Genomic DNA, 24,397 nt, shown 5'->3' with positions numbered 1-24,397 from the left:
TGGTTCCTTTGCTAAGGCAATGGCACCCGTGTTGTCACAGAACAAGGTTATTGGATTCAGTGCGCTTGGCACCACTCCAAGATCCGTCATGAACTGCTTCATCCAGACACCCTCCTTAGCCGCCTCCGAGGCAGCCATGTACTCTGCTTCACATGTAGAATCTGCTATGATGCTTTGCTTGGAACTGCACTAGCTTACTGCACCCCCATTAAGAATAAACACGTATCCGGTTTGCGACTTAGAGTCGTCCGGATCTGTGTCAAAGCTTGCATCGACGTAACCTTTTACGGCGAGCTCTTCGTCACCTCCATACACGAGAAACATCTCCTTAGTCCTTTTCAGGTACTTCAGGATATTCTTGACCGCTGTCCAGTGATCCACTCCTGGATTACTCTGGAACCTACCTGCCATACTTATGGCCAGGCTAACATCCGGTCTAGTGCACAGCATCGCATACATGATAGAACCTATGGCTGAAGCATAGGGGACGGAGCGCATATGCTCTCTATCTTCATCAGTTGTTGGGCACTGAGTCTTACTCAATCTCGTACCTTGTAAAACTCGCAAGAACCCTTTCTTGGACTGTTCCATTTTGAACCTCTTCAAAACTTTATCAAGGTATGTGCTTTGTGAAAGTCCTATCAGACGTTTTGATCTATCCCTATAGATCTTAATGCCTAGAATGTAAGCAGCTTCTCCTAGGTCCTTCATAGAGAAACTTTTATTCCAGTAACCTTTTATGCTCTCCAAAAGCTCTACGTCATTTCCAATCAGTAATATGTCATCCACATATAATATTAGAAACGCCACAGAGCTCCCACTCACTTTCTTGTAAATACAAGATTCTCCAACCACTTGTATAAACCCAAATGCTTTGATCACCTCATCAAAGCGTTTGTTCCAACTCCGAGATGCTTGCACCAGTCCATAAATGGATCGCTAGAGCTTGCACACCTTGTCAGCATTTTTAGGATCGACAAAACATTCGGGTTGCATCATATACAACTCTTTCTTAAGGAAACCGTTAAGGAACGCCGTTTTGACATCCATCTGCCAGATTTCATAATCGAAAAATGCAGCTATTGCTAACATGATTCTGACGGACTTAAGCATCACTACGGGTGAGAAAGTCTCATCGTAGTCAACTCCTGGAACTTGTGAAAAACCCTTTGCCACAAGTCGTGCTTTATAAACGGTCACATTACCGTCAGCGTCCGTCTTCTTCTTAAAGATCCATTTGTTCTGAATAGCCTTGCGGCCCTCAGGTAGTATCTCCAAAGTCCACACTTTGTTCTCATACATGGATCCTATCTCGGATTTCATGGCTTCTAGCCATTTGTTGGAATCTGGGCCCACCATTGCTTCTTCATAATTTGCAGGTTCATTGTTGTCCAACAACATGATTGATAAGACGGGATTACCGTACCACTCTGGAGCAGCGCGTGATCTCGTCGACCTGCGTGGTTCAACAGAAACTTGAACTGGAGTTTCATGATCATCATCATTAACTTCCTCCTCAACCGGCGTCGCAACGACACAGGTTTCCCCTTGCCCTGCGCCACCATCCAAAGGGATGAGAGGTTCGACAACCTCGTCAAGTTCTATCTTCCTCCCACTCAATTCTCTCGAGAGAAACTCCTTCTCGAGAAAAGCTCCGTTTTTAGCAACAAATACTTTGCCCTCGGATTTGAGATAGAAGGTGTACCCAACTGTCTCTTTCGGGTAACCTATGAAGACGCATTTTTCCGCTTTGGGTTCCAGCTTTTCAGGCTGAAGCTTTTTGACATAAGCATCACATCCCCAAACTTTAAGAAACGACAACTTTGGCCACTTGCCATACCACAGTTCGTATGGTGTCGTCTCAACGGATTTTGATGGTGCCCTATTTAAAGTGAATGCAGTTGTTTCTAATGCATAACCCCAAAATGATAACGGCAAATCAGTAAGAGACATCATAGATCGCACCATCTCTAACAAAGTACGATTACGACGTTCGGACACACCATTACGCTATGGTGTTCCAGGCGGTGTTAACTGCGAAACAATTCCACATTGTCTTAAGTGAGCACCAAACTCGAAATTCAGATATTCACCCCCACGATCAGACCGTAGGAACTTGATCTTCTTGTTACGATGATTTTCCACTTCACTCTGAAATTGCTTGAACTTTTCAAATGTTTCAGACTTGTGCTTCATCAAGTAGACATAACCATATCTGCTTAAATCGTCAGTGAAGGCGAGAAAATAACGATATCCGCCGCGTGCCTCTACGCTCATTGGACCACACACATCGGTATGTATGATTTCCAACAAGTCACTTGCACGCTCCATTGTTCCGGAGAACGGAGTCTTAGTCATCTTGCCCATGAGGCATGGTTCGCACGTGTCAAGTGAATCAAAGTCAAGTGACTCCAAAAGTCCATCAGCATGGAGTTTCTTCATGCGCTTTACACCAATATGACCCAAGCGGCAGTGCCACAAAAATATGGCGCTATCATTGTTTACTCTAACTCTTTTGGTCTCAATGTTATGTATATGTGTATCGCTATCAAGATTCAATATGAACAATCCTCTCACATTCGGTGCATGACCATAAAAGATGTTACTCATAGAAATAGAACAACCATTATTCTCAGACTTAAAAGAGTAACCGTCTCGCAATAAACAAGATCCAGATATAATGTTCATGCTCAACGCAGGCACTAAATAACAACGATTTAAGTTCATCACTAATCCCGATGGTAGCTGAAGTGACACTGTGCCGACGGCGATTGCATCAACCTTGGAACCATTTCCTACGCGCATCGTCACTTCGTCTTTCGCCAGCCTTCGTCTATTCCGCAGTTCCTGCTTCGAGTTGCAAATGTGAGCAACAGAACCGGTATCGAATACCCAGGCACTACTACGAGAACCGGTTAAGTACACATCAATAACATGTATATCAAATATACCTGATTTTTCTTTGCCCGCCTTCTTATCTGCCAGATACTTGGGGCAATTGCGCTTCCAGTGACCCATACCCTTGCAATAGAAGCACTCTGTTTCAGGCTTAGGTCCAGCCTTGGGTTTCTTCGGAGGATTGGCAACAGGCTTGCCGCTCTTCTTCGAATTTCCCTTCTTGCCTTTGTCGTTTCTCTTGAAACTAGTGGTCTTGCTCACCATCAACACTTGATGCTCTTTACGGAGTTCAGACTCTGCGACTTTCAGCATCGCAAACAACTCGCCGGGAGACTTATTCATCCCTTGCATGTTGTAGTTCAACACAAAGCCTTTATAGCTTGGTGGCAGTGATTGAAGGATTCTGTCAGTGATAGATTCTTGCGGGAGTTCAATCCCCAGCTCAGCTAGACGGTTTGAGTACCCAGACATTTTGAGCACATGTTCACTGACAGACGAGTTTTCCTCCATCTTGCAAGCATAGAATTTATCGGAGGTCTCATACCTCTCGATTCGGGCGTTCTTCTGAAAGATAAACTCCAACTCCTGGAACATCTCAAATGCTCCATGACGCTCAAAGCGACGTTGAAGTCCCGGTTCTAAGCCATACAAGACTGCACATTGAACTATTGAGTAGTCCTCCTTACGTGCTAGCCAAGCGTTCTTAACATCCTGATCAGCCGTAGCGGGTGGTTCATCTCCTAGCGCAGCATTAAGGACATAATCCTTCTTCCCAGCTTGTAAGATTAGCTTAAGATTACGAGCCCAGTCTACAAAGTTGCTTCCATCATCTTTCAACTTAGCTTTCTCTAGGAACGTATTAAAATTCAGGATGACAGTCGCGTGAGCCATGATCTACAACACAAATATATTCAAAGTGGACTTAGACTATGTTCAAGATAATTAGAGTTTAACTTAATCAAATTATATGCTAAACTCCCACTCAAAAAGTACATCTCTCTAGTCATTTGAGTGGTTCATGATCCACTTACACTATCCCAAGTCCGATCATCACGTGAGTCGAGTATAGTTTCAGTGGTAAGCATCCCTATGCTAATCATATCAACTATATGATTCATGATCGACCTTTCGGTCTCATGTGTTCCGAGGCCATGTCTGCACATGCTAGGCTCGTCAAGCTTAACCCGAGTGTTCCGCGTGCGCAACTGTTTTGCACCCGTTGTATGTGAACGTTGAGTCTATCACACCCGATCATCACGTGGTGTCTCGAAACGACGAACTGTAGCAACGGTGCACAGTCGGGGAGAACACAATTTCGTCTTGAAATTTTAGTCAGAGATCACCTCATAATGCTACCGTCGTTCTAAGCAAAATAAGGTGCATAAAAGGATTAACATCACATGCAATTCATAAGTGACATGATATGGCCATCTTCACGTGCTTCTTGATCTCCATCACTTAAGCACCGGCACGATCTTCTTGTCACCGGCGCCACACCATGATCATCCATCAACGTGTTGCCATCGGGGTTGTCGTGCTACTTATGCTATTACTACTAAAGCTACATCGTAGCAAAATAGTAAACGCATCTGCAAGCACAAACGTTAGTATAAAGACAACCCTATGGCTCCTGCCGGTTGCCGTACCATCGACGTGCAAGTCGATATTTCTATTACAACATGATCATCTCATACATCCAATATATCACATCACATCGTTGGCCATATCACATCACAATCATACCCTGCAAAAACAAGTTAGACGTCCTCTAATTTTGTTGTTGCATGTTTTACGTGGTGACCAAGGGTATCTAGTAGGATCGCATCTTACTTACGCAAACACCACAACGGAGATATATGAGTTGCTATTTAACCTCATCCAAGGACCTCCTCGGTCAAATCCGATTCAACTAAAGTTGGAGAAACCGACACTTGTCAGTCATCTTTGAGCAAAGGGGGTTACTCGTAACGATGAAACCAGTCTCTCGTAAGCGTACGAGTAATGTCGGTCCAAGCCGCTTCAATCCAACAATACCGCGGAATTAAGAAAAGACTAAGGAGGGCAGCAAAACGCACATCACCGCCCACAAAACTTTTGTGTTCTACTCGAGAAGACATCTACGCATGAACCTAGCTCATGATGCCACTGTTGGGGAACGTCGCATGGGAAACAAAAATTTTCCTACGCGCACGAAGACCTATCATGGTGATGTCCATCTACGAGAGGGGATGAGTGATCTACGTACCCTCGTAGACCGTACAGCAGAAGCGTTAGAGAACGCGGTTGATGTAGTGGAACGTCCTCACGTCCCTCGATCCGCCCCGCGAACAATCCCGCGATCAGTCCCACGATCTGGTACCGAACGGACGGCACCTCCGCGTTCAGCACACGTACAGCTCGACGATGATCTCGGCCTTCTTGATCCAGCAAGAGAGACAGAGAGGTAGAAGAGTTCTCCGGCAGCATGACAGCGCTCCGGAGGTTGGTGATGACCTTGTCTCAGCAGGGCTCCGCCCGAGCTCCGCAGAAACGCGATCTAGAGGAAAAACCGTGGAGGTATGTGGTCGGGCTGCCGTGGAAAAGTCGTCTCAAATCAGCCCTAAAACCTCCGTATATATAGGTGGGAGGGAGGGGGCCTTGCCTTGGGGTCCAAGGACCCTCAAGGGGGTCGGCCGAGCCAAGGGGGAGGACTCTCCCCCCCCCCAAACCGAGTTGGAGTAGGTTTGGTGGGAGGGAGTCCTCCTCCCTTCCCACCTCCTCCCTTTTTCTCCTTTCCTCTTGATTTTTCTTCTCTTGGCGCATAGACCACTTGTGGGCTGTCCCACCAGCCCACTAAGGGCTGGTGTGTCTCCCCCAAGGCCTATGGGCCTCCCCGGGGTGGGTTGCCCCCCCCCCCCCCCCGGTGAACCCCCGGAACCCATTCGTCATTCCCGGTACATTCCCGGTAACTCCGAAAACCTTCCGGTAATCAAATGAGGTCATCCTATATATCAATCTTCGTTTCCGGACCATTCCGGAAACCCTCGTGACGTCCGTGATCTCATCCGGGACTCCGAACAACATTCGGTAACCAACCATATAACTCAAATACGCATAAAACAACGTCAAACCTTAAGTGTGCAGACCCTGCGGGTTCGAGAACTATGTAGACATGACCCGAGAGACTCCTCGGTCAATATCCAATAGCGGGACCTGAATGCCCATATTGGATCCTACATATTCTACGAAGATCTTATCGTTTGAACCTCAGTGCCAAGGATTCGTATAATCCCGTATGTCATTCCCTTTGTCCTTCGGTATGTTACTTGCCCGAGATTCGATCGTCAGTATCCGCATACCTATTTCAATCTCGTTCACCGGCAAGTCTCTTTACTCGTTCCGTAATACAAGATCCCGCAACTTACACTAAGTTACTTTGCTTGCAAGGCTTGTGTGTGATGTTGTATTACCGAGTGGGCCCCGAGATACCTCTCCGTCACACGGAGTGACAAATCCCAGTCTTGATCCATACTAACTCAACTAACACCTTCGGAGATACCTGTAGAGCATCTTTATAGTCACCCAGTTACGTTGCGACGTTTGATACACACAAAGCATTCCTCCGGTGTCAGTGAGTTATATGATCTCATGGTCATAGGAATAAATACTTGACACGCAGAAAACAGTAGCAACAAAATGACACGATCAACATGCTACGTCTATTAGTTTGGGTCTAGTCCATCACGTGATTCTCCTAATGACGTGATCCAGTTATCAAGCAACAACACCTTGTTCATAATCAGAAGACACTGACTATCATCGATCAACTGGCTAGCCAAATAGAGGCATGCTAGGGACGGTGTTTTGTCTATGTATCCACACATGTAAATGAGTCTTCATTCAATACAATTATAGCATGCATAATAAACTATTATCTTAATACAGGAATTATAATAATAACTATATTTATTATTGCCTCTAGGGCATAATTCCAACACCGACGGTTGGAGGTGGGAGGAGAGAGCACGTGGGAGGCGGCTAGGGTTTCGAGGGTTGCACGGATTTCGAGGGGGAGAGAGAGTGGTTGCCTATTTATAGACGTAGGGGCTAGGTTTATCCGAATCCGGCCCCGTTTTCGCCCACGCGATCGTGATCGAACGGCCACGGATGCGGGAATGTCTAGGTGGCTGTGTCGAGTAGGCTAGCCGGGGAAATGAGGGTAACGGTGCGGCAAGGCAGCGCGGTTTTAAAAACACCGACAACCGTGCGACGGTAGACCGAATGCGGTGCCGCTACGGACGACCGTTCGGGTACCAGACGGTCTCCGATCGCGACGAAATTCGACAGGCGGCCTGGCTATATTAAAATAAGACCACACGACAAATCTCAACTCGATCAGAGAAAGTTTTACGCACACTTTTAAAACAGGGTTTCGACGATGCCGCGGGCGCGTGCGAGTGCAGTCGGACTGAGAACGGAAAACGACGAGAAACGACAACTACTAACGGATGCAAGTTTTGAAAACGGGCGGCAACGGAGATGCCGATGCAATGCAGATGATGTGCATGATGCGATGATGATGCGACAAAAGAAAATAGACACACGACGAAAACGGAAAGAGAGGGGAATCTTCTGGAACATCGGCATCGGACTGTCACAACTCTCCTACACTACAAAAGGATCTCGCCCCGAGATCCAAGAATGAAAGGGGGAGAGGATGAGAAAGAACAAGGTAAAATTTAGTCGCTTCTTTACAAACGAGTGAAACCAACGATCCTTGAAGGTTGCAAGGAGAAGAGGAATGATATAAGAAAGAAGCAAGAAATCACGGAAAATTTCGGCAGCACTTCGGTAGGAAAATGGGACAAAAAATTCGATAAGAAGAGAGAATCAGACAATATACATAACAAACAACTAAATAGAACAAGGGAACACCAAGATCTTGAAAGAACAACAAGATTGACCCAAAATAGCAACAACACAATGCCTCCGGAACAAGAGAATAGGAACTAGCTCAAGCGGAAGAAGAGAATGAAGCAAAAGAATGACAACTATCATCACAATAGAATTGAAGGGCCTCCGGACAGAGAATTGGCATAGTAGTTAGAAAACCAACACCGAAAGAACAAGATAGTAGTGGGCTTATAAAGATCATCTCAACATATATGAGGTGACAACCAACCACTAAAAGAAACAAGGATTGATTGGGAGCAACAAGATATCGAAACTTCTTACACCAAGAGGATACATTAAGAACTAGGATTAATGACAAGCACCATGATAGCATAATCCTTAGGAAAAGCTTTAGGTAAAATCCCAAACCTAGATAGCTCAATGAAGAAATCATGGGTTGAAAATATCTCATGATCATAGAATTGGTGGGTTTAATTATCTCATTCTTTAAAGGAAAACTCTACGAGGCTCCTACACTAACAAGAATGCTATAATACCACCTCAAAGATAAAGGAAGAACAATTGCACATATAAATGCAAGAGAAAGGATACTTGAGGTTCTCCAACAAGAATCTTGAAGAACACTTGAGAATGAATGAAATCTTGAAGAACCACCATGAAGGACCTCCGTATACAACTGAATGATGCAACAAATATGAAGGTAGAAAAGAATAGTATTATGACCTTGCCAACATTTAGATGAAGCCTCACAAAGAGATAATTAAAAGAACTTGGAACTCCGGAAAAGAAAAGATAGGCACTTGAGAAAAGAATTGATATCATGAGCCCTCCGGAAGAAGAATTGAAATTACTATGAACAAGAATAAGAATTATGTTATGCTTATCCTTCATCAAGTTAAACTGATGACAATCAACGGATTTAGCGTAGCACTTATTCTTGAAAGGATCTTGAAGAGGTAGAGATATAAGCACCATTTGAGGCAAAAAATTGAAGGAAGCACCGGTAAGAATTCACAATTGAATGGGGATACCAAGAATGCATGGAAACACCTGAGAATGAAGAGATCATGGGCCACCTGAGAGAAAACTTGAACAAGGCACCTGATAATCGAGAGACGAACGAAGAGACAATAATTGAGAAGAATTGAGGATGAAAGCTGAAAGCTGAGAACGAAGAATCTTCTAAAATGATGGCCTTCGGAGGAACGGGAAATAAAAACAACTCAGAGAAGCACCGGATAGCACGAAAGGGATTACTCATGATTGGAACAAATAAGATAATGCCACAAAGCTGAAATGATGAATCTGCAAGAGATTGAACCAAGATTCGAGAGAAACACTCCTTCGGTCTTGAAAGAAGAGAATGATGAGAAGAACACCACCAAGAATTAATGAGACACTCCGGAATAAAGAAGAATGAAATGTTGAGCCAATATGAGAATTAATTCAAATAGATCTTGAAGAAGGGATATGACTGATGAAATCATACTTACGTCATAGTTGAAAATATTTAGAGATCTCCGGAAAAGATTAAAGAGTCGCGAAAGATCCTGTGAAAACATGTGGGTTATGGGCCCACTCAAAGAAACCACCGTCGAAAGGATTGCTTAGAAGAGAGATATTGCACCGGTACAAAGAAAACTAGATGAGGTTAGCACCTCGAAATAATAAAAAGAGTTGAAAACACGAAACTACTGAGATATCTTCAACACACCGGATAAAAAGGAGATGAATGAATAACAGGATAGGCTGATAAGAATCTCCAACATCGGAAGAATTACAAGGATGAATAGGATATGAAGACACGAATAATTAAATTAAATTCACCGGAAAAGATAACAAGAATGAATAAAGAGGAACATGAATCTCCTGAGAATCTTCACAATGAACCACCGGATAGGACACGGAGGAAAAGATAGCGGAAGCACAAGAAGGAAAACTCTTGGATAAAAATTGAATCACTGAGAAAAAGGGCGGGAGGGTGGGGAAAAACAAAGACAACTTGGGCTAGATGAGATGAACTCTAGAATAAAATGAGAGAATGATCTTGCAAAATTGGATAGGATTGAGTTCACTTGGAGAGAAACACACCGATTCAATGGAATTGATAAGACGGTCTGAATGAGCAAAGGATTTGCATTCACATAAAAATATGAGAACACCTCTTGGAAAGATCTGAAATCACCACTTGACATCGAAGCAACTGAATTACCATATTTCAACAAAACAAAGGGTGCGGCTTATGAAACAAGCCAGAACAAACTCATGAGAAAGATTTCCGTTCGATATTTTCGTGGACAGGACCGCACGGGCTCGATTTTATAGTAGCCATCAAGTGCAAGGCAGTGCACCCGACATGCGAAGCGTCCCCGAGTCGTAGCAAGCTACAAGGACTCCTTAAGACACAACGTGTACCGCTGTAAGTCGACCGTGAACAAACGAATCCACTAGATGTCGAACCCCAACCTAACATCATGTATTTGTTGGAAGATTGTCCTATAAGCAACTACTTGAATTCCCACCTATGAATTCCCGAAATATCTGGTCATGCAATCTGGTACACGGATACAAGGAGTAATTGTCACACAACTCCTATACTAACCGGTCACCTGTATCACATCCGTCAACACACAACCAGAATCTCGGACCTTCATCTACAACAGACCCTCGTGATCACAACGATACAAAGTATGGCAGTACTCCCGAACAATCTGCACCAGTACTTGGGACATCGGGGTTATCTCGCCACTACTAGTATTGAAGCAATTACGAACATCCTTCGTCCTGAGATACTAAGAAATCTGAATGATAACGATGTGCTCAAGAATCCCCTGGAGCTCAACTCCTCGGAAGAAAATCAAGTCAGACAGGAGGCACCAAGACAGAACTCCGTCACATCGGCATCATATAGATTCCAAAATTATCCGCGTGATCCTAAAATTTTTTTAGAGTGGGAAGAGGAGTAGAGTAAATTATTACGTCAAGATTCCTCACCAGAGCATAGAAGAGGAGAAAAAAGAATCCTACTCTCCGATATATAACTAGACTCAAAGTATTTTTACTAGACACGACTCGGCCAAGTTCGATCAATCAAGGGGGCTCCTAGGTCGGTACTGGTCTGATACCAACTTGTCACGCCCAGGATGCGACCCTATCCTCAATTTGGCACCAAGGCCTCGTCAAGGATAGAAGCACATCTCGTCGTGTCGCAAGAATGGATATCGTTACAAGTACATGTACTCAAAAGATGAGATATAATAGAATTGTCTTACACTCGCCACAAGCTACATCAGAGTCACATCAGTACATGACATATTCATCAAGAGTAAGAGCAGGGTCCGACTACGGACGAAAACAAACGACAAAAGAAGAACGACGTCCATCCTTGCTATCCCAGGCTGCTGGCCTGGAACCCATCCTAGATCGATGAAGAAGAAGAAGCAACTCCAAATGAACAATCAAAGCGCTCGCGTCAAGTAATCTTTACATGTACCTGCAACTGGTGTTGTAGTAATCTGTGAGCCACAGGGGACTCAGCAATCTCATTTCCAAAGGTATCAAGACTAGCAAAGCTTCATGGCTGAGGCATGGTTAAGTGGTGAGGTTGCAGCAGCGGCTAAGCATATATTTGGTGGCTAAACTTACGAGTATAAGAAATAAAAGGGGGAAGATCTACGCATAACGGACGTGAACTACTCATGATCAAATGAATGATCCTGAACACCTACCTACGTCAGACATAACCCCACCGTGTCCTCGATCGGAGAAGGAACTCACGAAAGAGACAGTCACGGTTACACACACGTTTGGCATATTTTAATTAAGTTGATTTCAAGTTATCTAGAACCAGTGTTAAACAAAACTTCCACGTTGCCACATAACCGCGGGCACGGCTTTCTGAAAGATTTAACCCTGCAGGGGTGCTCCAACTAGTCCATCACAAATTACCACAAGACGCATAGAAATCCTCAATCACGAAGCTCGCGATCTCGTCGGATTCCCTAGTGCAAAACCTCAACTCTGAGATTACCCAAAGCATCACCGGAATCCCGATGCACAAGATATCTCGTTAAAGGTAAAACTAATCCAGCAAGGCCGCCCGACGTGTCGACGATCCCGATAGGAGCCGCGTATCTCGTTCTCAGGACACGACGGGTGGAACTAGCTACGGGTGCCAAACCTCGAGTTTCCCCGTGGTGGCCCCGCAGGCAGACCGTTTGGGTCCAACACCATCAGCATCGGCCCCCCTGTTTATGTAAAAGTACTCCTCGGGTTCATGACGCCCTATGTATATCAATATTAACAAAATTATTATGTTGGGCAAATGTAGAACCAATGTTGGGCCTTGCCGGACCAGCTTTAATCTAAACCGAATTATCAAGGGGGTCCCCATAACAACCCCGATCGTGTTAGGAGCGCTCATTTATGGAACATAACTCCGGTAGCCGGAAACTAAGGGGGCAAAGGTGGAACAAAACACCAGGCTAGAAAGGCCGAGCCTTCCACCTTTTACCAAGTATATAGGTGCATTAAATTGAATAGCATTTAAATATGGTGATATGACAAGGGACCCATGTTATCACATGGAACCAACTGCACCTGCAACTAGCAACACTAACAACATGGATAAGCAAGCAGTAACATAGCCAATCAGTGGTTTGCTAGGTCGAACAGGTTGAAGGTAATCATGGCATTGTTGAGAGGCTGATATTTAACAGGTGGTAGGCAACGAGACATCAACGATAGAAGCGATAAACTAGCATGGCAATGACAGTAATGGTATCTAGGGAAATGTTCATCTTGCCTGAGATCCCGCTTGGAAGAAGAATGCCTCCGTGAAGCAGACGAACCGACGTAGTCGAACGAGTCCTCACAATCCGACATGCTTGCGGAACTCTATCGAGACGGAGCAAACCGGAAACACAATCATCACACGGAATTCACCACACGATGCAACAACACAAATGATGCATGAGCAGTTGAATACATGCAAGTCACGGCATGGCAAATCACACAGACAAACACTACACATTAAGTGAAGTTCAATATGCAACGAGTTGCATATTGACGAAACTCCACATATGAATTATTTAGTTCACTCCCGGTTATTTACACGGCAATATTAATGTTGTCAAACATGCAAGAGGTGAAGCGTAAATTAACCTACCTATCTAGACATTTTAAATGAGGTCGGAAATGACATATAGCATCTCCGAGACGACCTCACATGTTAATTTACAATTCTGTCCAGATATGAACTAATGCATTTAATTAGTTGTTAAACAGCAAATTAAATAGGTTCACGTGATTCTACGCGTCAAGGCAAGCAATCTACACATAAAGAACATCCCCAACGGAGCTACGGTTCAAAAGATACAAGCACCGCAAGATATGATGGCATGAATGCAATATGTGTGCAACGGCGGTCACGAGCACTTCAAAAAAATACAACCAGCAAGGAAAAATGAAACTACATGAGTTTCTAAGCAAGTTTCATGTAGGACAGGATCAAAACGGAGCTACGGTTCGAAAACTACGAGCAAAACAAGAAATCACTACGATCTGCCCAAAATCAGCCACATAGCATTTTCTACGCCCCACAACTACGGCTACACAACTCCGATATGCTCAAGCAAGGCATGGCACGGAAGAGGGCAAGAAGCAATACTACAAACAACTAACAACAACTAGCATGGCAGCAAGGAACACTAGGTACAGAAGTCACAAAATGGCTTCCCACACACTATTTCAGACTTAGTGAAAATAACACCTCATGAAAGTGCAGTTTTCAGCCTGAAGGCATGTTGACAGCAGAAAAACCTATAGCTACAGGACTCCAAATGGCATGAAACTTTACAGCATGCTAGAGAAACACAAGGGGTACAAATAACTCCATTGGACCAACCTCAAAAGAGCTACAGATCACAAGATACAAGCAAGACAAAACAGCAACAAAATATAACAGATTCCAGACTTAGAAATATTTCAGCTCCTCTAAAACAACATTATTTCTAGAAACTTGAGAGCAAGCAAAACACACCTAAACATGCATTTCTATAGCAACTAAAAATACCATGGGCTAGTCAAAACAACCAAGAGCAACTCTCTAGTTGACAACTCCGTCAAACGACGCACGGAATAAATCCTACGAATTAAACAAAAGGGCAACATAGCAAAATATCTCGCGAACTAACTTGCTCTAATGCTAAAACTAATTGCACAGAAAAATCTCATTGATTTTTCTACCCCGGAAACATATAAAATATGAGGGGTTGCAACAACAAAATAATCCCACACGTAAATGCGAGATAATTATCTAACGCGAAAAATAAACTAGTGGCGAATCACTACGCGCAAAAATACCAATGACCGCTCTAAAATACCTGGAATAATGGTCCCTAAAACATAGGCATTTCTAATACGCCATAAGAACAATCCGGACTTGCGCGAAAATGAAATACGGGGCGCATCCTATTAAAACAGCACGTTACTCTAGGCATCCGGCACGCTAAACAACATCAAACAATTATGCATGCTTCAAATTCGTATTCTACGCGCAAAACTACCACAAAACCATATATTACACGTCTCGATCCGATGCTCGGTTAAATATCTACGGCCGTTTGAAAATAACTATATAACCCTGAAATAGAATTAAATTCTAAAACCTGGAAAAAAAACGTTATTGGGCCGAATTCGAATAAGGGCCGATTCGGCCATGAGCGCAACTTAGAATCAGCCGCCTAGGGCGGGGAATAGTGGGCTCGGGGGACGCTTACCTCGCGGGCTAGATCTGGCCCAGGAGCTGGGCCAGCCTGGTGAAGGAGGGGAGAGGCAGGCCGAAGGTGGGGAAGCCGACTGGGCCCTCGGGCGCCGACCCACGCGAGCGAGGCGGTTGCGCTGGAACGCACGGCCGTCGTCCTCCTGCCGTCGTAGCTTGGAGGGAGGCGCGGGATTGGCGGCGGGGCGCATGGGAGGCTGGATCCAGCCGGGATCCGACGAGGGGAGGCCTGGGGAGGCCAGCGACGGGACATGGCCTTCGCAGCAGCAATAACTCGGGGCTCCGGGCTGCTCGCGGGCAGGCGGGAGCAGGCGGGCGACGGTGCGAAGCGAGGCTCTCCGGCGACCGGCGGCGACTGGGGGGCGGCTCCGGTGAGCAGGGGCTCCTGCCGGAGGGTGCCGGGGCTCGGGGCAAGGCTGCAGGAGGGCTCGACGGCCAGAGGCTGGAGGCGAGGTGGCGGCGCGCTACAGGCGGCGGGGATGGCTCGGGAGGAGGAGAGTTGCAGGGAGCTCGGGCCCAGATGGGCTCAGGCGGGCCCAACGCGGGCTCCGCGGGCCCGACGGCTGGAGGTGGGAGGAGAGAGCAGGTGGGAGGCGGCTAGGGTTTCGAGGGTTGCACGGATTTCGAGGGGGAGAGAGAGTGGTTGCCTATTTATAGACGTAGGGGCTAGGTTTATCCGAATCCGGCCCCGTTTTCGCCCACGCGATCGTGATCGAACGGCCACGGATGCGGGAATGTCTAGGTGGCTGTGTAGAGTAGGCTAGCCGGCGAAGAGAGGGTAACGGTGCGGCAAGGCAACGCGATTTTAAAAACACCGACAACCGTCCGACGGTAGACCGAATGCGGTGCCGCTACGGACGACCGTTCGGGTACCAGACGGTCTCCGATCGCGACGAAATTCGACAGGCGGCCTGGCTATATTAAAATAAGACCGCACGACAAATCTCAACTCGATGAGAGAAAGTTTTACGCATACTTTTAAAACAGGGTTTCGATGATGCCGCGGGCGCGTGCGAGTGCAGTCGGACTGAGAACGGAAAACGACGAGAAACGACAACTACTAACGGATGCAAGTTTTGAAAACGGGTGGCAACGGAGATGCCGATGCAATGCAGATGATGTGCATGATGCGATGATGATGCGACAAAAGAAAATAGACACACGACGAAAACGGAAAGAGAGGGGAATCTTCTGGAACATCCGCATCGGACTGTCACAACTCTCCTACACTACAAAAGGATCTCGCCCCGAGATCCAAGAATGAAAGGGGGAGAGGATGAGAAAGAACAAGGTAAAATTTAGTCGCTTCTTGACAAACGAGTGAAACCAACGATCCTTGAAGGTTGCAAATAGAAGAGGAATGATATAAGAAAGAAGCAAGAAATCACGGAAAATTTCGGCAGCACTTCGGTAGGAAAATGGGACAAAAAATTCGATAAGAAGAGAGAATCAGACAATATACATAACAAACAACTAAATAGAACAAGGGAACACCAAGATCTTGAAAGAACAACAAGATTGACCCAAAATAGCAACAACACAATGCCTCCAGAACAAGAGAATAGGAACTAGCTCAAGCGGAAGAAGAGAATGAAGCAAAAGAATGACAACTATCATCACAATAGAATTGAAGGGCCTCCGGACAGAGAATTGGCATAGTAGTTAGAAAACCAACACCGAAAGAACAAGATAGTAGTGGGCTTATAAAGATCATCTCAACATATATGAGGTGACAACCAACCACTAAAAGAAACAAGGATTGATTGGGAGCAACAAGATATCGAAACTTCTTACACCAAGAGGATACATTAAGAACTAGGATTAATGACAAGCACCATGATAGCATAATCCTTAGGAAAAGCTTTAGGTAAAATCCCAAACCTAGATAGCTCAATGAAGAAATCATGGGTTGAAAATATCTCATGATCATAGAATTGGTGGGTTTAATTATCTCATTCTTTAAAGGAAAACTCTACGAGGCTCCTACACTAACAAGAATGCTATAATACCACCTCAAAGATAAAGGAAGAACAATTGCACATATAAATGCAAGAGAAAGGATACTTGAGGTTCTCCAACAAGAATCTTGAAGAACACTTGATAATGAATGAAATCTTGAAGAACCACCATGAAGGACCTCCGTATACAACTGAATGATGCAACAAATATGAAGGTAGAAAAGAATAAGATTATGACCTTGCCAACATTTAGATGAAGCCTCACAAAGAGATAATTAAAATAACTTGGAACTCCGGAAAAGAAAAGATAGGCACTTGAGAAAAGAATTGATATCATGAGCCCTCCGGAAGAAGAATTGAAATTACTATGAACAAGAATAAGAATTATGTTATGCTTATCCTTCATCAAGTTAAACTGATGACAATCAACGGATTTAGCGTAGCACTTATTCTTGAAAGGATCTTGAAGAGGTAGAGATATAAGCACCATTTGAGGAAAAAAATTGAAGGAAGCACCGGTAAGAATTCACAATTGAATGGGGATACCAAGAATGCATGGAAACGCCTGAGAATGAAGAGATCATGGGCCACCTGAGAGAAAACTTGAACAAGGCACCTGATAATCGAGAGACGAACGAAGAGACAATAATTGAGAAGAATTGAGGATGAAAGCTGAAAGCTGAGAACGAAGAATCTTCTAAAATGATGGCCTTCAGAGGAACGGGAAATAAAAACAACTCGGAGAAGCACCGGATAGCACGAAAGGGATTACTCATGATTGGAACAAATAAGATAATGCCACAAAGCTGAAATGATGAATTTGCAAGAGAATGAACCAAGATTCGAGAGAAACACTCCTTCGGTCTTGAAAGAAGAGAATGATGAGAAGAACACCACCAAGAATTAATGAGACACTCCAGAATAAAGAAGAATGAAATGTTGAGCCAATATGAGAATTAATTCAAATAGATCTTGAAGAAGGGATATGACTGATGAAATCATACTTACGTCATAGTTGAAAATATTTAGAGATCTCCGGAAAAGATTAAAGAGTCGCAAAAGATCCTGTGAAAACATGTGGGTTATGGGCCCACTCAAAGAAACCACCGTCGAAAGGATTGCTTAGAAGAGAGATATTGCACCGGTACAAAGAAAACTAGATGAGGTTAGCACCTCGAAATAATAAAAAGAGTTGAAAACACGAAACTACTGAGATATCTTCAACACACCGGATAAAAAGGAGATGAATGAATAACAGGATAGGCTGATAAGAATCTCCAACATCGGAAGAATTACAAGGATGAATAGGATATGAAGACACGAATAATTAAATTAAATTCACCGGAAAAGATAACAAGAATGAATAAAGAGGAACATGAATCTCCTGAGAATCTTCACAATGAACCACCGGATAGGACACGGAGGAAAAGATAGCGGAAGCACAAGAAGGAAAACTCTTGGATAAAAATTGAATCACTGAGAAAAAGGGCGGGAGGGTGGGGAAAAACAAAGACAACTTGGGCTAGATGAGATGAACTCCGGAATAAAATGAGAGAATGATCTTGCAAAATTGGATAGGATTGAGTTCACTTGGAGAGAAACACACCGGTTCAATGGAATTGATAAGACGGTCTGAATGAGCAAAGGATTTGCATTCACATAAAAATATGAGAACACCTCTTGGAAAGATCTGAAATCACCACTTGACATCGAAGCAACTGAATTACCATATTTCAACAAAACAAAGGGTGCGGCTTATAAAACAAGCCAGAACAAACTCATGAGAAAGATTTCCGTTTGATATTTTCGTGGACAGGACCGCACGGGCTCGATTTTACAGTAGCCATCAAGTGCAAGGCAGTGCACCCGACATACGAAGCGTCCCCGAGTCGTAGCAAGCTAAGAGGACTCCTTAAGACACAACGTGTACCGCTGTAAGTCGACCGTGAACAAACGAATCCACTAGATGTCGAACCCCAACCTAACATCATGTATTTGTTGGAAGATTGTCCTATAAGCAACTACTTGAATTCCCACCTATGAATTCCCGAAATATCTGGTCATGCAATCTGGTACACGGATACAAGGAGTAATTGTCACACAACTCCTATACTAACCCGTCACCTGTATCACATCCGTCAACACACAACCAGAATCTCGGACCTTCATCTACAACAGACCCTCGTGATCACAACGATACAAAGTATGGCAGTACTCCCGAACAATCTGCACCAGTACTGGGGACATCGGGGTTATCTCGCCACTACTAGTATTGAAGCAATTACGAACATCCTTCGTCCTGAGATACTAAGAAATCTGAATGATAACGATGTGCTCAAGAATCCCCTGGAGCTCAACTCCTCGGAAGAAAATCAAGTCAGACAGGAGGCACCAAGACAGAACTCCGTCACATCGGCATCATATAGATTCCAAAATTATCCGCGTGATCCTAAAAATTTTTTAGAGTGGGAAGAGGAGTAGAGTAAATTATTACGTCAAGATTCCTCACCAGAGCATAGAAGAGGAGAAAAAAGAATCCTACTCTCCGATATATAACTAGACTCAAAGTATTTTTACTAGACACGACTCGGCCAAGTTCGATCAATCAAGGGGGCTCCTAGGTCGGTACTGGTCTGATACCAACTTGTCACGCCCAGGATGCGACCCTATCCTCAATTTGGCACCAAGGCCTCGTCAAGGATAGAAGCACATCTCGTCGTGTCGCAAGAATGGATATCGTTACAAGTACATGTACTCAAAAGATGAGATATAATAGAATTGTCTTACACTAGCCACAAGCTACATCAGAGTCACATCAGTACATGACATATTCATCAAGAGTAAGAGCAGGGTCCGACTACGGACGAAAACAAACGACAAAAGAAGAACGACGTCCATCCTTGCTATCCCAGGCTGCCGGCCTGGAACCCATCCTAGATCGATGAAGAAGAAGAAGCAACTCCAAATGAAAAATCAAAGCGCTCGCGTCAAGTAATCTTTACATGTACCTGCAACTGGTGTTGTAGTAATCTGTGAGCCACAGGGGACTCAGCAATCTCATTTCCAAAGGTATCAAGACTAGCAAAGCTTAATGGCTGAGGCATGGTTAAGTGGTGAGGTTGCAGCAGCGGCTAAGCATATATTTGGTGGCTAAACTTACGAGTACAAGAAATAAAAGGGGGAAGATCTACGCATAACGGACGTGAACTACTGATGATCAAATGAATGATCCTGAGCACCTACCTACGTCAGACATAACCCCACCGTGTCCTCGATCGGAGAAGGAACTTACGAAAGAGACAGTCACGGTTACACACACGTTTGGCATATTTTAATTAAGTTGATTTCAAGTTATCTAGAACCAGTGTTAAACAAAACTTCCACGTTGCCACATAACCGCGGGCACGGCTTTCTGAAAGATTTAACCCTGCAGGGGTGCTCCAACTAGTCCATCACAAATTACCACAAGCCGCATAGAAATCCTCAATCACGAAGCTCGCGATCTCGTCGGATTCCCTAGTGGAAAACCTCAACTCTGAGATTACCCAAAGCATCACCGGAATCCCGATGCACAAGATATCTCGTTAAAGGTAAAACTAATCCAGCAAGGCCGCCCGACGTGTCGACGATCCCGATAGGAGCCGCGTATCTCGTTCTCAGGACACGACGGATGGAACTAGCTACGGGTGCCAAACCTCGAGTTTCCCCGTGGTGGCCCCGCAGGCAGACCGTTTGGGACCAACACCATCAGCACTGGCCCCCCTGTTTATGTAAAAGTACTCCTCGGGTTCATGACGCCCTATGCATATCAATATTAACAAAATTATTATGTTGGGCAAATGTAGAACCAATGTTGGGCCTTGCCGGACCAGCTTTAATCTAAAACGAATTATCAAGGGGGTCCCCATAACAACCCCGATCGTGTTAGGAGCGCTCATTTATGGGACATAACACCGGTAGCCGGAAACTAAGGGGGCAAAGGTGGAACAAAACACCAGGCTAGAAAGGCCGAGCCTTCCACCTTTTACCAAGTATATAGGTGCATTAAATTGAATAGCATTTAAATATGGTGATATGACAAGGGACCCATGTTATCACATGGAACCAACTGCACCTGCAACTAGCAACACTAACAACATGGATAAGCAAGCAGTAACATAGCCAATCAGTGGTTTGCTAGGTCGAACAGGTTGAAGGTAATCATGGCATTGTTGAGAGGCTGATATTTAACAGGTGGTAGGCAACGAGACATCAACGATAGAAGCGATAAACTATCATGGCAATGATAGTAATGGTATCTAGGGAAATGATCATCTTGCCTGAGATCCCGCTTGGAAGAAGAATGCCTCCGTGAAGCAGACGAACCGACGTAGTTGAACGAGTCCTCACAATCCGACATGCTTGCGGAACTCTATCGAGACGGAGCAAACCGGAAACACAATCATCACACGGAATTCACCACACGATGCAACAACACAAATGATGCATGAGCAGTTGAATACATGCAAGTCACGGCATGGCAAATCACACAGACAAACACTACACATTAAGTGAAGTTCAATATGCAACGAGTTGCATATTGACGAAACTCCACATATGAATTATTTAGTTCACTCCCGGTTATTTACACGGCAATATTAATGTTGTCAAACATGCAAGAGGTGAAGCGTAAATTAACCTACCTATCTAGACATTTTAAATGAGGTTGGAAATGACATATAGCATCTCCGAGACGACCTCACATGTTAATTTACAATTCTGTCCAGATATGAACTAATGCATTTAATTAGTTGTTAAACAGCAAATTAAATAGGTTCACGTGATTCTACGCGTCAAGGCAAGCAATCTACACATAAAGAACATCCCCAACGGAGCTACGGTTCAAAAGATACAAGCACCGCAAGATATGATGGCATGAATGCAATATGTGTGCAACGGCGGTCACGAGCACTTCAAAAAAATACAACCAGCAAGAAAAAATGAAACTACATGAGTTTCTAAGCAAGTTTCATGTAGGACACGATCAAAACGGAGCTACGGTTCGAAAACTACGAGCAAAACAAGAAATCACTATGATGTGCCCAAAATCAGCCACATAGCATTTTCTACGCCCCACAACTACGGCTACACAACTCCGATATGCTCAAGCAAGGCATGGCACGGAAGAGGGCAAGAAGCACTACTACAAAAACTAACAACAACTAGCATGGCAGCAAGGAACACTAGGGAAAGAAGTCACAAAATGGCTTCCCACACACTATTTCAGACTTAGTGAAAATAACACCTCAAGAAAGTGCAGTTTACAGCCTGAAGGCATGTTGACAGCAGCAAAACCTATAGCTACAGGACTCCAAATGGCATGCAAATTTACAGCATGCTAGAGAAACACAAGGGGTACAAATAACTCCATTGGACCAACCTCAAAAGAGCTACAGATCACAAGATACAAGCAAGACAAAACAGCAACAAAATATAACAGATTCCAGACTTAGAAATATTTCAGCTCCTCTAAAACAGCACTATTTCTAGCAACTTGAGAGCAAGCAAAACACACCTAAACATGCATTTCTATAGCAACTAAAAATTTCATGGGCTAGTCAAAACAACCAAGATCAACTCTCTAGTTGACAACTCCGTCAAACGACGCACGGAATAAATCCTACGAATTAAACAAAAGGGCAACATAGCAAAATATCTCGCGAACTAACTTGCTCTAATGCTAAAACTAATAGCACAGAAATATCCCATGGATTTTTCTACCCCGGAAACATATAAAATATGTGGGGTTGCAACAACAAAATACTCCCACACGTAAATGCGAGATAATTATCTAACGCGAAAAATAAACTAGCGGCAAATCACTACGCACAAAAATACCAATGACCGCTCTAAAATACCTGGAATAATGGTCCATAAAACATAGGCATTTCTAATACGCCATACGAACAATCCGGACTTGCGCGAAAATGAAATACGGGGCGCATCCTATTAAAACAGCACGTTACTCTAGGCATCCGGCACGCTAAACAACGTCAAACAATTATGCATGCTTCAAATTCGTATTCTACGCGCAAAACTACCACAAAACCATATATTACACGTCTCGATCCGATGCTCGGTTAAATATCTACGGCCGTTTGAAAATAACTATATAACCCTGAAATAGAATTACATTCTAAAACCTGAAAAAAAAACGTTATTGGGCCGAATTCGAATCAGGGCCGATTCGGCCATGAGCGCAACTTAGAATCAGCCGCCTAGGGCGGGGAATAGTGGGCTCGGGGGGCGCTTACCTCGCGGGCTAGATCTGCCCCAGGAGCTGGGCCGGCCTGGTGAAGGAGGGGAGAGGCAGGCCGAAGGTGGGGAAGCCGACTGGGCCCTGGGGCGCCGGCCCACGCGAGCGAGGCGGTTGCGCTGGAACGCACGGCCGTCGTCCTCCTGCCGTCGCAGCTTGGAGGGAGGCGCGGGATTGGCGGCGGGGCGCATGGGAGGCTGGATCCAGCCGGGATCCGGCGAGGGGAGGCCTGGGGAGGCCGGCGACGGGACATGGCCTTCGCAGCAGCAGCAACTCGCGGGCAGGCGGGAGCAGGCTGGCGGCGGGGCGAAGCGAGGCTCTCCGGCGACCGGCGGCGACTGGGGGGGCGGCTCCGGTGAGCAGGGGCTCCCGCCGGAGGGTGCCGGGGCTCGGGGCAAGGCTACAAGAGGGCTCGGCGGCCAGAGGCTCGAGGCGAGGTGGCGGCGCACTACAGGCGGCGGGGATGGCTCGGGAGGAGGAGAGTTGCAGGGAGCTCGGGCCCAGATGGACTCGGGCGGGCCCAACGCGGGCTCCGCGGGCCCGACGGCTGGAGGTGGGAGGAGAGAGCAGGTGGGAGGTGGCTAGGGTTTCGAGGGTTGCACGGATTTCGGGGGGGGGAGAGAGTGGTTGCCTATTTATAGACATAGGGGCTAGGTTTATCCGAATCCGGCCCCGTTTTCGCCCACGCGATCGTGATCGAACGCCCACGGATGCGGGAATATCTAGGTGGCTGTGTAGAGTAGGCTAGCCGGGGAAGAGAGGGTAACGGTGCGGTGAGGCAACGCGATTTTAAAAACACCGACAACCGTCCGACGGGAGACCGAATGCGGTGCCGCTACGGACGATCGTTCGTGTACCAGACGGTCTCCGATCGCGACGAAATTCGACAGGCGGCCTGGCTATATTAAAATAAGATCGCACGACAAATCTCAACTCGATCAGAGAAAGTTTTGCGGACACTTTTAAAACAGGCTTTCGACGATGCCGCGGGCGCGTGCGAGTGCAGTCGGACTCAGAACGGACAACGCCGAGAAACGACAACTACTAACGGATGCAAGTTTTGAAAACGGGCGGCAACGGAGATGCCGACGCAATGCAGATGATGTGCATGATGCGATGATGATGCGACAAATGAAAATAGACACACGACGAAAACGGAAAGAGAGGGGAATCTTCTGGAACGTCGGCATCGGGTTGTCACAAGGGGTGCGCCACACCCCTCCTCCCCCCTTTGACCGCCGCACCAGCCCCATCTAGGGATGCCGCCCCCCCAGGAGGGGGAAACCCTCAAGAGGGCGCAACCCCTCCCTTCCCCTATATATAGCGGGCACTTTTTTCCATTGGGGGATAGACTTCTCCCTCTCCCTCGGCGCAGCCCTGCCCTTCTTCCTCCTCCTCTTTGCCGGTGCTTGGCGAAGCCCTGCCGGGAGACCTCGTCTCTCCATCGACACCACACCGTCGTGCTGCTGGAGTTCTTCCCCAACCTCTCCCTCCTCCTTGCTGGATCAAGGTGCGGGAGATGTCACCGGGCTGCACGTGTGTTGAACGCGGAGGTGCCGTAGTTCGGCACTA

This window comes from Hordeum vulgare, chromosome 4H (genome assembly GCF_904849725.1).
Source record: "Hordeum vulgare subsp. vulgare chromosome 4H, MorexV3_pseudomolecules_assembly, whole genome shotgun sequence".
In the NCBI taxonomy this organism is placed as follows: Eukaryota; Viridiplantae; Streptophyta; class Magnoliopsida; order Poales; family Poaceae; genus Hordeum; species Hordeum vulgare.
Note: the sequence above shows the minus strand (reverse complement) of the source record.